The sequence below is a fragment of the Nomascus leucogenys genome, chromosome 1a, assembly GCF_006542625.1.
Source record: "Nomascus leucogenys isolate Asia chromosome 1a, Asia_NLE_v1, whole genome shotgun sequence".
Classification (NCBI taxonomy): Eukaryota; Metazoa; Chordata; class Mammalia; order Primates; family Hylobatidae; genus Nomascus; species Nomascus leucogenys.
In genome coordinates, this window is record NC_044381.1 from 90,698,845 (window position 1) to 90,711,334 (window position 12,490).

Here is a 12,490-nt window from a genome sequence, read left to right on the forward strand (position 1 = left end):
GCTAGCCAGACTATTAAGGAAGAAAAGAGAGAAGAATCAAATACACACAAAAAATGATAAAGGGTATATCACCACTGATCTCACAGAAATAAAAACTACCATCAGAGAATACTATAAACACCTCCATGCAAATAAACTAGAAAATCTAAAAGAAATGGATAAATTCCTGGACATATACACCCTCCCAAGAATAAACGAGGAAGAAGTTGAATCCCTGAATAGACCAATAACAAGTTCTGAAATTGAGGCAGTAATTAATAGCCTACCAACCAGAAAAAGCCCAGGACCAGAGGGATTTACAGCCGAATTCTACCAGAGGTACAAGGAGGAGCTGGTACCATTCCTTCTGAAACCATTCCAAATGATAGAAAAAGAGGGACTCCTCCCTAACTCATTTTTATGAGGCCAGATACTAAAACCTGGCAGAGACATAACAAGAAAAAAAATTTCAGGCCAATATCCCTGATGAACATCGATGCGAAAATCCTCAATAAAATACTGGCAAACCAAATCCAGCAGCACATCAAAGCTTATTCACCACAATCAAGTTGGCTTCATCCCTGGGATGCAAGGCTGGTTCAACATATGCAAATCAATAAACATAATCAGTCACATAAACAGAACCAATGACAAAAACCACATGATTATTTCACTAGATGCAGAAAAGGCCATCAATAAAATTCAACACCCCTCCTTGCCAAAAACACTCAATAAACAAGGTATTGATGGAATGCATATCAAAATAATAAGAGCTATATATGACAAACTCATAGCCAATATCATACTGAAAGGACAAAATCTGGAAGCATTCCCTTTGAAAACCGGCCCAAGACAAGGATGCCCTCTCTCACCCCTCCAACATAGTATTGGAAGTTGTGGCCAGGGCAATTAGGCAAGAGAAAGAAATAAAGCGTATTCAAATAGGAAGAGAGGAAGTCAAATTGTCTCTGTTTGCAGATGACATGATTGTATATTTAGATAACCCCATCATCTCAGCCCAAAAACTCCTTAAGCAACTTCAGCAAAGTCTCAGGATACAAAGCAACTTCAGCAAAGTCTTAGGATACAAAATCAATGTGCAAAAACCACAAGCATTCCTAAACACCAATAATAGACAGAGAGCCAAATCGTGAGTGAACTCCCATTCACAATTGCTACAAAGAACATAAAATACCTAGGAATACAACTTACAAGGGACATAAAGGACCTCTTCAAATAAAACTACAAACCACTGCTCAAGGAAATAAGAGAGGACACAAATGGAAAAACATTCCATGTTCATGGATAGGAAGAATCAATATAGTGAAAATGGCCATACTGTCCAAAGTAATTTATACATTCAAAGCTTTCCCATCAAGCTACCATTGACTTTCTTCACAGGATTAGAAAAAAACTACTTTAAATTTCATATGGAACCAAAAAAGAGCCCACATAGCCAAGACAATTCTAAGCAAAAAGAACAAAGCTGGAGATACTATGCTACCTGACTTCAAACTATACTGCAAGGCTACAGTAACCAAAACAGCATGGTTACTGGTACCAAAAGAGATATATAGAGCAATGGAACAGAACAGAGACCTCAGAAATAACACCATGCATTTACAACCATCTGATCTTTGACAAACCTGACAAAAACAAGAAGTAGGAAAAGGATTCCCTATTTAAAAAATGGTGCTGGAAAAACTGGCTAGCCATATGCAGAATGAAACTGGACCCCTTCCTTACACCTTATACAAAAATTAACTCAGGATGGATTAAAGACCTAAACGTAAAACCTAAAACCATAAAAACTCTTGAAGAAAACCTAGGCAATACCATTCAAGACATAGGCAAGGGCAAAGACATCATGACTAAAACACCAAAAGCAATGTGGCAACAAAAGCCAAAATTGACAAATGGCATCTAATTAAACTAAAGAGCTTCTGCACAGCAAAAGAAACTATCATCAGAGTGAACAGCAACATATGGAATGGGAGAGAAATTTTACAATGTATCCATCTGACAAAGGTCTAATATCCAGAGTCTACAAGGAACTTAAACAAATTTACAAGAAAAAATAACCCCATCAAAAAATGGGCAAAGGATATGAACAGACACTTCTCAAAAGGAGACATTTATGTGGCCAAAAAACAAGAAAAAAAGCTCATCATCACTGGTCATTAGAGAAATGCAAATCAAAACCACAATGAGATACAATTTCATGTCAGAATGGTGATCATTAAAAAGTCAGGAAACAACAGATGCTGGAGAGGATGTGGAGAAATAGGAACACTTTTACACTGTTGGTGGGAGTGTAAATTAGTTCAACCATTGTGGAAGACAGTGTGGCGATTCCTCAAGGATCTAGAACCAGAAATACCATTTGACCCAGCCCTCCCATTACTGGGTATATACCCAAAGGATTATAAATCATTCTACTATAAAGACACATGCACACATATGTTTATTACAGCACTATTCACAATAGCAAAGACTTGGAACTAACCCAAATGTCCATCAATGATAGACTGGATAAAGAAAATGTGGCACATATATGCCATGGAATACTATAGAGCCATAAAAAAGGATGAGTTCATAGCCTTTGCAGGGACATGGATGAAGCCAGGAACCATCATTCTCAGCAAACTAAGACAGGAACAGAAAATCAAACACTGCATGTTCTCACTCATAAGTGGGAGATAAGCAATGAAAATACATGGACACATGGAGGGGAACATCACATGCTGGGGCCTGTTGGTGGGTGGGGGAGTAGTGGAAGGATAGCATTAGGAGAAATACCTAATGTAGATGACGGGTTGATGGGTGCAGCAAACCACCATGGCACGTGTATACCTATGTAACAAACCTGCACATTCTGCACATGTGTCCCAGAACTTAAAGTATTAAAAAAAAAAAAAAAAAGGAAATAGGAATTCATCTTTGTTCTGGAGGCTCTTTCCTGGGATCTGCTCCCAGCAGGTGACCTTACAGGATATGATCCACCACATTGGGCTCCATATCCTCTCCGTGTCTGGACGGGATTCCTAGAACTGCAGGCAGGATATACCTGGAGGAGAGGCAGAAGGTGAGGCTGGGAAGTTGGCCTAGATCTTGAAAGGACTTGGATTCAGGATCAGTCTCGGGAGATAAGGTTGGACTGCGGAGCGCAAGAGGAGAATATCAGTTTTGTGCAGGAGCAAAAGAGTTACGGCTTTGGATAGATTTTCTTTTTTGCCAGTTCAGACTCGAGGTAATCTGCTGAGAGTAAACAGACACAGGATGTTGGAGAGCGATGAAGATTTACAATTTCCTAGGAAAGTAATGAGACATTAAAAATGACTGAGTGGTATTAAGCCTCTGTTTGAGATTAGGGACCACTTATCTGTTGTCCCTATCCTGAAAAGGAGGAAAATACCTCATCAGGCAAATTTTAAATTCTGAGCTGCTCATTCTGTTACGTTTGCTTCTAGCCTGGATGTAGGGGCAGAAGGAGATTGCAAAATATTCAGGGCAGGTGGTTTCTAAGCTAATACTACCAAGACAGGAGGCCAGCTGACTTGAGAGTGCCAGTCAGAGAGTAGTAAAAGTGGTGTTGCTGGGGGTTTAGGTGAAATATGGAGTGTGCAAAGCCATAATGAGCTTGCCAGATGGTGAGAAAATGAGAGATTGAGAGACTGGAGGTCTTAGTGCAGGCAGAGTAGTAGTGTTTGTATAAACATAGAAAACTATGGTCAGGTGTGGGATGTTGGAATTTAAAAATTTTGAGGTTTAGCAGTTCTGAGTGATGGCAAATTAGAGTGTGGCAAAGAAACTTGGGCAGTAAAGCAGTCACTGGAATTGATATCAAGAAACTTGAATCTGAGGTATTAGATAGTCTTAGTCTAAGAACGGTGGAAAATCACTGAAAAGTTGTAATTAAGAAGTGATACGGTCACAGCGATTGTTTAAAAAGATAGCCCAGCTTTTGAGGTTGAGGATGGGTTACTGAGAGGTGAGCGTGGAAGTGGGAAGACCAATTATCTTAGTTTGGGTTCTTCACAAGCAGACCCCAAGCAGACCCGAAGACAAGGATTCTCAGCAAGTAGCTTATTTGCTAAACAAATGATTCCAGGAAATCCAATAAGTGGTGGGGAAGAGAGAGGGAAACGCAGGAGCAACAAAGGGCGAATTATTAAACAGTTTACAGCTGCAGGTAACTAAAGCTGAATCCCACCAAGGAAGAGGAAGTCCGGGTGTAGAACACGTACTGCTGGCTTACCTTACCTGCAGTGTGAAGGTGTGAAGGGCTGGGGTATGTACACATCAATTCCTGTCAGTTACTGTTTGAGGAAGCTCCCAGTGGGTAATTCCTTGGTACTTCCTCTGCCACACACATGAGCCTAGTGGGATCTTGCAGCCAGAGAAACTTTTGGGCAAAGAAAAAAAAAAGGTAGATTCCAGCAGACGAAAGAAATCTGACCAGCAAGGACTGAGATGGTAAAGGCAACCAGTCATGAATGGGCATCAAAAAGGATCTGTTGCATCTGTTAAAAGGCTATTATGTTAATATTAGTACAGGCAAGGGAAGAGGTAGCTTGGAAGACAGTTGTGAAAGGATTTAACAGGTGCATAAATGCTACTTTTGGGAACATTAGTTTTATATTCTCCATTTTGTTAACCATGCTTGTAAAAGTTCTACATTTTTGTTCCTCTTTTAAAGTAAATTGTAAGCCCAAGATATTCCAAGTAGATAGGAATAAAGTCTGATACTGTTACTCCTGACTCAGGTGAAAAGTGAAGGCAGTGTTGTCCAGTAGAAATACTGTGTGAGCCACATGAAAAATTCTTTAGAAGCTACATGTAAAAAGCAGATAGAATTAATTTTAATAGTACATATTTTTTTTTACTGCCATAATCAAATATATCAAAATATTACCATTTCAGCATGTAATCAATACAAAAAATATTGATGAGGTATTTTACGTTCTTCTTGGTGCTAAGGCTTTAAAATCTGATGTGTATTTTATACTTAGAGTATACATCAATTTCAGTAAGTCACACTCAAGTGCCCAATAGCCACCATACAGTGCAGGTCTAAGGGATGGTTTGTTTAAGAGATGTATTCTTATTTCACAGTGTATTATAAATAGTCACTACCTAGTAGAAGGAAAATAGTTTGCATTTAAGTATTGAATGTTAAAACTAAAATGGAAGAAGCAATATTAGTATAGTTTTGACTTTCTAAAGAGGAGTTTCCTTATCAAGGTATTTACTTTGATACTGCCAAATCAAGTGGAAGATATAATTTGTAAGCTTAGTGTGGGTTTCTCCTAGTGACAACTAGATGACTAGAATGACAACTTTCTTAACAAATTTTTTTGACCTTAAATAACTAGTGGCCAGGTGCAGTGGCTCACACTTATAATCCCAGCACTTTGGAAGGCTGAGGCATGAGGATTGCTTGAACCTAAGAGTTTCAGACTAGCCTGAGCAACATAGGGAGACCCCATCTCTAAACAAACCAAACCAAAACAAACAAACAAACAAAAAAACAAAATCAGTAGGCTGTCTTCCTGAAAATAAACATTTCTTACTGTTTGCCAGTTGGACAGGAAGTATTCTTTAAGTTTTTGGCATCAGAATCAGCCTTTTTTATGGCTCACTTTACATTCATGTCTTTCAGGCAGTATCCCAGTGTCATCTCTTCCTTTCCTTATTTCAAAACACAATTGGCAGAAGGAATGCAGAGCTCCTTGTCATATGAATCACATGTCCCTTTCTTTCTCCATCTTCATGATGGAAATTTCTATGGCTAGGTAAGCAAAATAACTTGACAATATAATACAATGGTCTTTGAGATTATGATTTAATTATCAAGGGTCCAGAGCTATTCAGATGAATGAGATCAAATATTTAAAAATACTCCTATACTTACAAAAATTTCATCCTCTAAGATATCTTTATGACAGCCACAGTCAAATGTGGCTCATTTATGTTTTTCTCCTAATTTGGGCATAGGAACAGTATACAAACTAAGGCAACTCAGGCCTACTGTGGCTTAACCAAGGTAAGGAGTCTTTATGGCCATACCCAATTTAGATATAAAATGTTCACTACTGGCTACCAGAACCTCATTTTTATGAGACCTTTAAGGAGTGTGGGGTGGGTTTCCTTATTTTATAAATAAAGCATTCTTCTGAGGAAGTCTAGTCACTGCTTCAAGATTGACTAAGAAAGTAACCTAGCAAAGTACAAAATAGCTTTGGAGCTTTGGCTTCAGAAATACCTGGATTTAAATCTTGGCTTTACTATTTTTATAAGATATGGCCTCAGTCCTACTAGATTCCCTGTTTCAGATATTCCCTATTTATCATAAAGAGATTTTTAAAAAGTGCTTGACTCACTAGATTTTTGCTGTGGTATATAAATCTAAATATGTATGTATATTTCTATAAAAATGGGCCCACTCTATGTATTCTGTTTGGTAACCTTTTCCATTTAGTATGTTTTAAATGTTTTCCGGCCCGGCACAGTGGCTCATACCTGTAATCCCAGAACTTTGGGAAGCCAAGGCGGGAGGATTGCTTGAGCCCAGGAGTTCGAGAGCAGCCTGGGCAATGTATCGACAACACATCTCTACAAAAAATTAAAAAATTAGCCAGTCATGGTGGCATGCATTTGTGGTCCCAGCTACTTGGGAGGCTAAAGTGGGATGATTGCTTGAACCCAGTAGGTCGAGGCTGCAGTGTGCTATGATTGCATCACTGCACTCCAGCCTGGGCAAGACCCTGTCTCAAAAAAAAAATTGTTTTAAATGTTCTCCATATCAGTAAACTAATATGTTAACAAACATACATCTGTATTATTATTTATTTATTTATTTATTATACTTTAGGGTTTTAGGGTACATGTGCACAATGTGCAGGTTTGTTACATATGTATCCATGTGCCATGTTGATTTCCTGCACCCATTAACTCGTCATTTAGCATTAGGTGTATCTCCTAATGCTGTCCCTCCCCGCTCCCCCCACCCCACAACAGTCCCCGGAGTGTGATGTTCCCCTTCCTGTGTCCATGAGTTCTCATTGTTCAATTCCCACCTATGAGAGAGAACATGCGGTGTTTGGTTTTTTGTCCTTGCGATAGTTTACTGAGAATGATGTTTTCCAGTTTCATCCATGTCCCTACAAAGGACACGAACTCATCATTTTTTATGGCTGCATAGTATTCCATGGTGTATATGTGCCACATTTTCTTAATCCAGTCTATCGTTGTTGGACATTTGGGTTGGTTCCAACTCTTTGCTATTGTGAATAGTGCCGCAATAAACATACGTGTGCATGTGTCTTTATAGCAGCATGATTTATAGTCCTTTGGGTATATACCCAGTGATGGGATGGCTGGGTCAAATGGTATTTCTAGTTCGAGATCCCTGAGGAATCGCCACACTGACTTCCACAATGGTTGAACTAGTTTACAGTCCCACCAACAGTGTAAAAGTGTTCCTATTTCTCCACATCCTCTCCAGCACCTGTTGTTTCCTGATTTTTTAATGATGGCCATTCTAACTGGTGTGAGATGGTATCTCACTGTGGTTTTGATTTGCATTTCTCTGATGGCCAGTGATGATGAGCATTTCTTCATGTGTTTTCTGGCTGCATAAATGTCTTCTTTTGAGAAGTGTCTTTTCATGTCCTCTGCCCACTTTTTGATGGGGTTGTTTGTTTTTTTCTTGTAAATTTGTTTGAGTTCATTATAGATTCTGGATATTAGCCCTTTGTCAGATGAGTAGGTTGCAAAAATTTTCTCCCATTCTGTAGGTTGCCTGTTCATTCTGATGATAGTTTCTTTTGCTGTGCAGAAGCTCTTTAGTTTAATGAGATCCCATTTGTCGATTTTGGCTTTTGTTGCCATTGCTTTTGGTGTTTTAGACATGAAGTCCTTGCCCACGCCTATGTCCTGAATGGTATTGCCTAAGTTTTCTTGTAGGATTTTAATGGTTTTAGGTCTAACATATAAGTCTTTAATCCATCTTGAATTAATTTTTGTATAAGTGTAAGGAAGGGATCCAGTTGCAGCTTTCTACATACGGCTAGCCAGTTTTCCCAGCACCATTTATTAAATAGGGAATCCTTTCCCCATTTCTTGTTTTTGTCAGGTTTGTCAAAGATCAGATAGTTGTAGCTATGCGGCATCATTTCTGAGGGCTCTGTTCTGTTCCATTGATCTATGTCTCTGTTGTGGTACCAGTACCATGCTGTTTTGGTTACTGTAGCCTTGTAGTATAGTTTAAGTCAGGTAGCGTGATGCCTCCAGCTTTGTTCTTTTGGCTTAGGATTGACTTGGCGATGCGGGCTCTTTTTTGGTTCCATATGAACTTTAAAGTAGTTTTTTCCAATTCTGTGAAGAAAGTCATTGGTAGCTTGATGGGGATGGCATTGAATCTATAAATTACCTTGGGCAGTATGGCCATTTTCACGATATTGATTCTTCCAACCCATGAGCATGGAATGTTCTTCCATTTGTTTGTATCCTCTTTTATTTCATTGAGCAGTGGTTTGTAGTTCTCCTTGAAGAGGTCCTTCACATCCCTTGTAAGTTGGATTCCTAGGTATTTTATTCTCTTTGAAGCAATTGTGAATGGGAGTTCACTCATGATTTGGCTCTCTGTTTGTCTGTTATTGGTGTACAAGAATGCTTGTGATTTGTGTACATTAATTTTGTATCCTGAGACTTCGCTGAAGTTGCTAATCAGCTTAAGGAGATTTTGGGCTGAGACAATGGGGTTTTCTAGATATACAATCATGTCATCTGCAAACAGGGACAATTTGACTTCCTCTTTTCCTAATTGAATACCTTTTATTTCCTTCTCCTGCCTGATTGCTCTGGCCAGAACTTCCAGCACTATGTTGAATAGGAGCGGTGAGAGAGGGCATCCCTGTCTTGTGCCAGTTTTCAGAGGGAATGCTTCCAGTTTTTGCCCATTCAGTATGATATTGGCTGTGGGTTTGTCGTAGATAGCTCTTATTATTTTGAGATACGTCCCATCAATACCTAATTTATTGAGAGTTTTTAGCATGAAGGGTTGTTGAATTTTGTCAAAGGCCTTTTCTGCATCTATTGAGATAATCATGTGGTTTTTGTCTTTGGTTCTGTTTATATGTTGGATTACATTTATTGATTTGCGTATGTTGAACCAGCCTTGCATCCCAGGGATGAAGCCCACTTGATCATGGTGGATAAGCTTTTTGATGTGCTGCTGGATTCGGTTTGCCAGTATTTTATTGAGGATTTTTGCATCAATGTTCATCAAGGATATTGGTCTGAAATTCTCTTTTTTGGTTATGTCTCTGCCAGGTTTTGGTATCAGGACGATGCTGGCTTCATAAAATGTGTTAGGGAGGATTCCCTCTTTTTCTATCAATTGGAATAGTTTCAGAAGGAATGGTACCAGTTCCTCCTTGTACCTCTGGTAGAATTCGGCTGTGAATCCATCAGGTCCTGGACTCTTTTTGGTTGGTAAGCTATTGATTATTGCCACAATTTCAGAACCTGTTATTGGTCTATTCAGAGATTCAACTTCTTCCTGGTTTAGTCTTGGGAGGGTGTATTTGTCGAGGAATTTATCCATTTCTTCTAGATTTTCTAGTTTATTTGCATAGAGGTGTTTGTAGTATTCTCTGATGGTAGATTGTATTTCTGTGGGATCGGTGGTGATATCCCCTTTTTCGTTTTTTATTGCATCTATTTGATTCTTCTCTCTTTTCTTCTTTATTAGTCTTGCTAGCGGTCCATCAATTTTGTTGATCTTTTCAAAAAACCAGCTCCTGGATTCATTAATTTTTTGAAGGGTTTTTTGTGTCTCTATTTCCTTCAGTTCTGCTCTGATTTTAGTTACTTCTAGCCTTCTGCTAGCTTTTGAATGTGTTTGCTCTTGCTTTTCTAGTTCTTTTAATTGTGATGTTAGGGAGTCAATTTTGGATCTTTCCTGCTTTCTCTTGTGGGCATTTAGTGCTATAAATTTCCCTCTACACACTGCTTTGAATGTGTCCCAGAGATTCTGGTATGTTGTGTCTTTGTTCTCGTTGGTTTCAAAGAACATCTTTATTTCTGCCTTCATTTCATTATGTACCCAATAGTCATTCAGGAGCAGGTTGTTCAGTTTCCATGTAGTAGAGCGGTTTTGAGTGAATTTCTTAATCCTGAGTTCTAGTTTGATTGCACTGTGGTCTGAGAGACAGTTTGTTATAATTTCTGTTCTTTTACATTTGCTGAGGAGAGCTTTACTTCCAACTATGTGGTCAATTTTGGAATAGGTGTGGTGTGGTGCTGAAAAAAATGTATATTCTGTTGACTTGGGGTGGAGAGTTCTGTAGATGTCTATTAGGTCCACTTTATGCAGAGCTGAGTTCAATTCCTGGATATCCTTGTTAACTTTCTGTCTCGTTGATCTGTCTAATGCTGACAGTGGGGTGTTAAAATCTCCCATTATTATTGTGTGGGAGTTTAAGTCCCTTAGTAGGTCACTCAGGACTTGCTTTATGAATCTGGGTGCTCCTGTGTTGGGTGCATATATATTTAGGATAGTTAGCTCTTCTTGATGAATTGATCCCTTTACCATTATGTAATGGCCTTCTTTGTCTCTTTTGATCTTTGTTGGTTTAAAGTCTATTTTATCAGAGACTAGGATTGCAACCCCTGCCTTTTTTTGTTTTCCAGTTGCTTGATAGATCTTCCTCCATCCCTTTATTTTGAGTCTATGTGTGTCTCTGCACGTGAGATGGGTTTCCTGAATACAGCACACTGATGGGTCCTGACTCCTTATCCAGTTTGCCAGTCTGTGTCTTTTGATTGGAGCATTTAGCCCATTTACATTTAACGTTAATATTGTTATGTGTGAATCTGATCCTGTCATTATGATGTTAGTTGGTTATTTTGCTCGTTAGTTGCTATAGTTTCTTCCTAGTCTCGATGGTCTTTACAATTTGGCATGTTTTTGCAGTGGCTGGTACCGGTTGTTCCTTTCCATGTTTAGTGCTTCCTTCAGGAGCTCTTTTAGGGCAGGCCTGGTGGTGACAAAATCACTCAGCGTTTGCTTGTCTGTAAAGTGTTTTATTTCTCCTTCACTTATGAAGCTTAGTTTGGCGGGATAGGAGATTCTGGGTTGAAAATTCTTTTCTTTAAGAATGTTGAATATCGGCCCCCACTCTCTTCTGGCTTGTAGAGTTTCTGCTGAGAGATCAGCTGTTAGTCTGATGGGCTTCCCTTTGTGGGTAACCCAACCTTTCTCTCTGGCTGCCCTTAACATTTTTTCTTTCATTTCAACTTTGGTGAATCTGACAATAATGTGTCTTGGAGTTGCCCTTCTCGAGGAGTATCTTTGTGGCGTTCTCTGTATTTCCTGAATCTGAATGCTGGCCTGCCTTGCTAGATTGGGGAAGTTCTCCTGGATAATATCTTGCAGAGTGTTTTCCAACTTGGTTCCATTCTCCCCATCATTTTCAGGTACACCAATCAGACGTAGGTTTGGTCTTTTCACATAGTCCCAAATTTCTTGGAGGCTTTGTTCATTTCTTTTTATCCTTTTTTCTCTAAACTTCCCTTCTCTCTTCATTTCATTCATTTCATCTTCCATCAGCGATACCCTTTCTTCCAGTTGATCGCATCTGCTACTGAGGCTTCTGCAATCTTCGCGTAGTTCTCGAAACTTGGCTTTCAGCTCCATCGGCTCCTTGAAGCCCTTCTCTCCATTGGTTATTCTAGTTATCCATTCTTCTAATTTTTTTTCAAAGTTTTTAACTTCTTTGCTGTTGTTTTGAATTTCCTCTCGTAGCTCAGAGTAGTTTGATCGTCTGAAGCCTTCTTCTCTCAACTCATCAAAGTCATCCTCCATCCAGCTTTGTTCCGTTGCTGGTGAGGAACTGCGTTCCTTTGGAGGAGGAGAGGTGCTCTGTTTTTTAGAGTTTCCAGTTTTTTTGGTCTGTTTTTTCCCCATCTTTGTGGTTTTATCTACTTTTTGTCTTTGATGATGGTGATGTACAGATGGGTTTTTGGTGTGGATGTCCTTTCTGTTTGTTAGTTTTCCTTCTACCAGACAGGACCCTCAGCTGCAGGTCTGTTGGAGTTTACTAGAGGTGCACTGCAGACCCTGTTTGGCTGGGTGTCAGCAGCGGTGGCTGCAGAACAGCGGATTTTCGTGAGACCACAAATTCAGCTGTCTGATAGTTCCTCTGAAAGTTTTGTCTCAGAGAAGTACCGGGTTGAATGAGGTGTCAGTCTGTCCCTACTGGGGGGGTGCCTCCCAGTTAGGCTGCTCAGGGGTGAGGGACCCACTTTAGGAGGCAGTCTGACCGTTCTCAGATCTCCAGCTGCGTGCTGGGAGAACCACTACTCTCTTCAAAGCTGTCAGTCAGACAGGGACATTTAAGTCTGTGGAAGTTCTTGCAGAGTTTTTGTTTGTCTGTGCCCTGCCCCCAGAGGTGGAGCCTACAGACGCAGGCAGGCCTCCTTGAGCTGTGGTGGGCTCCACCCA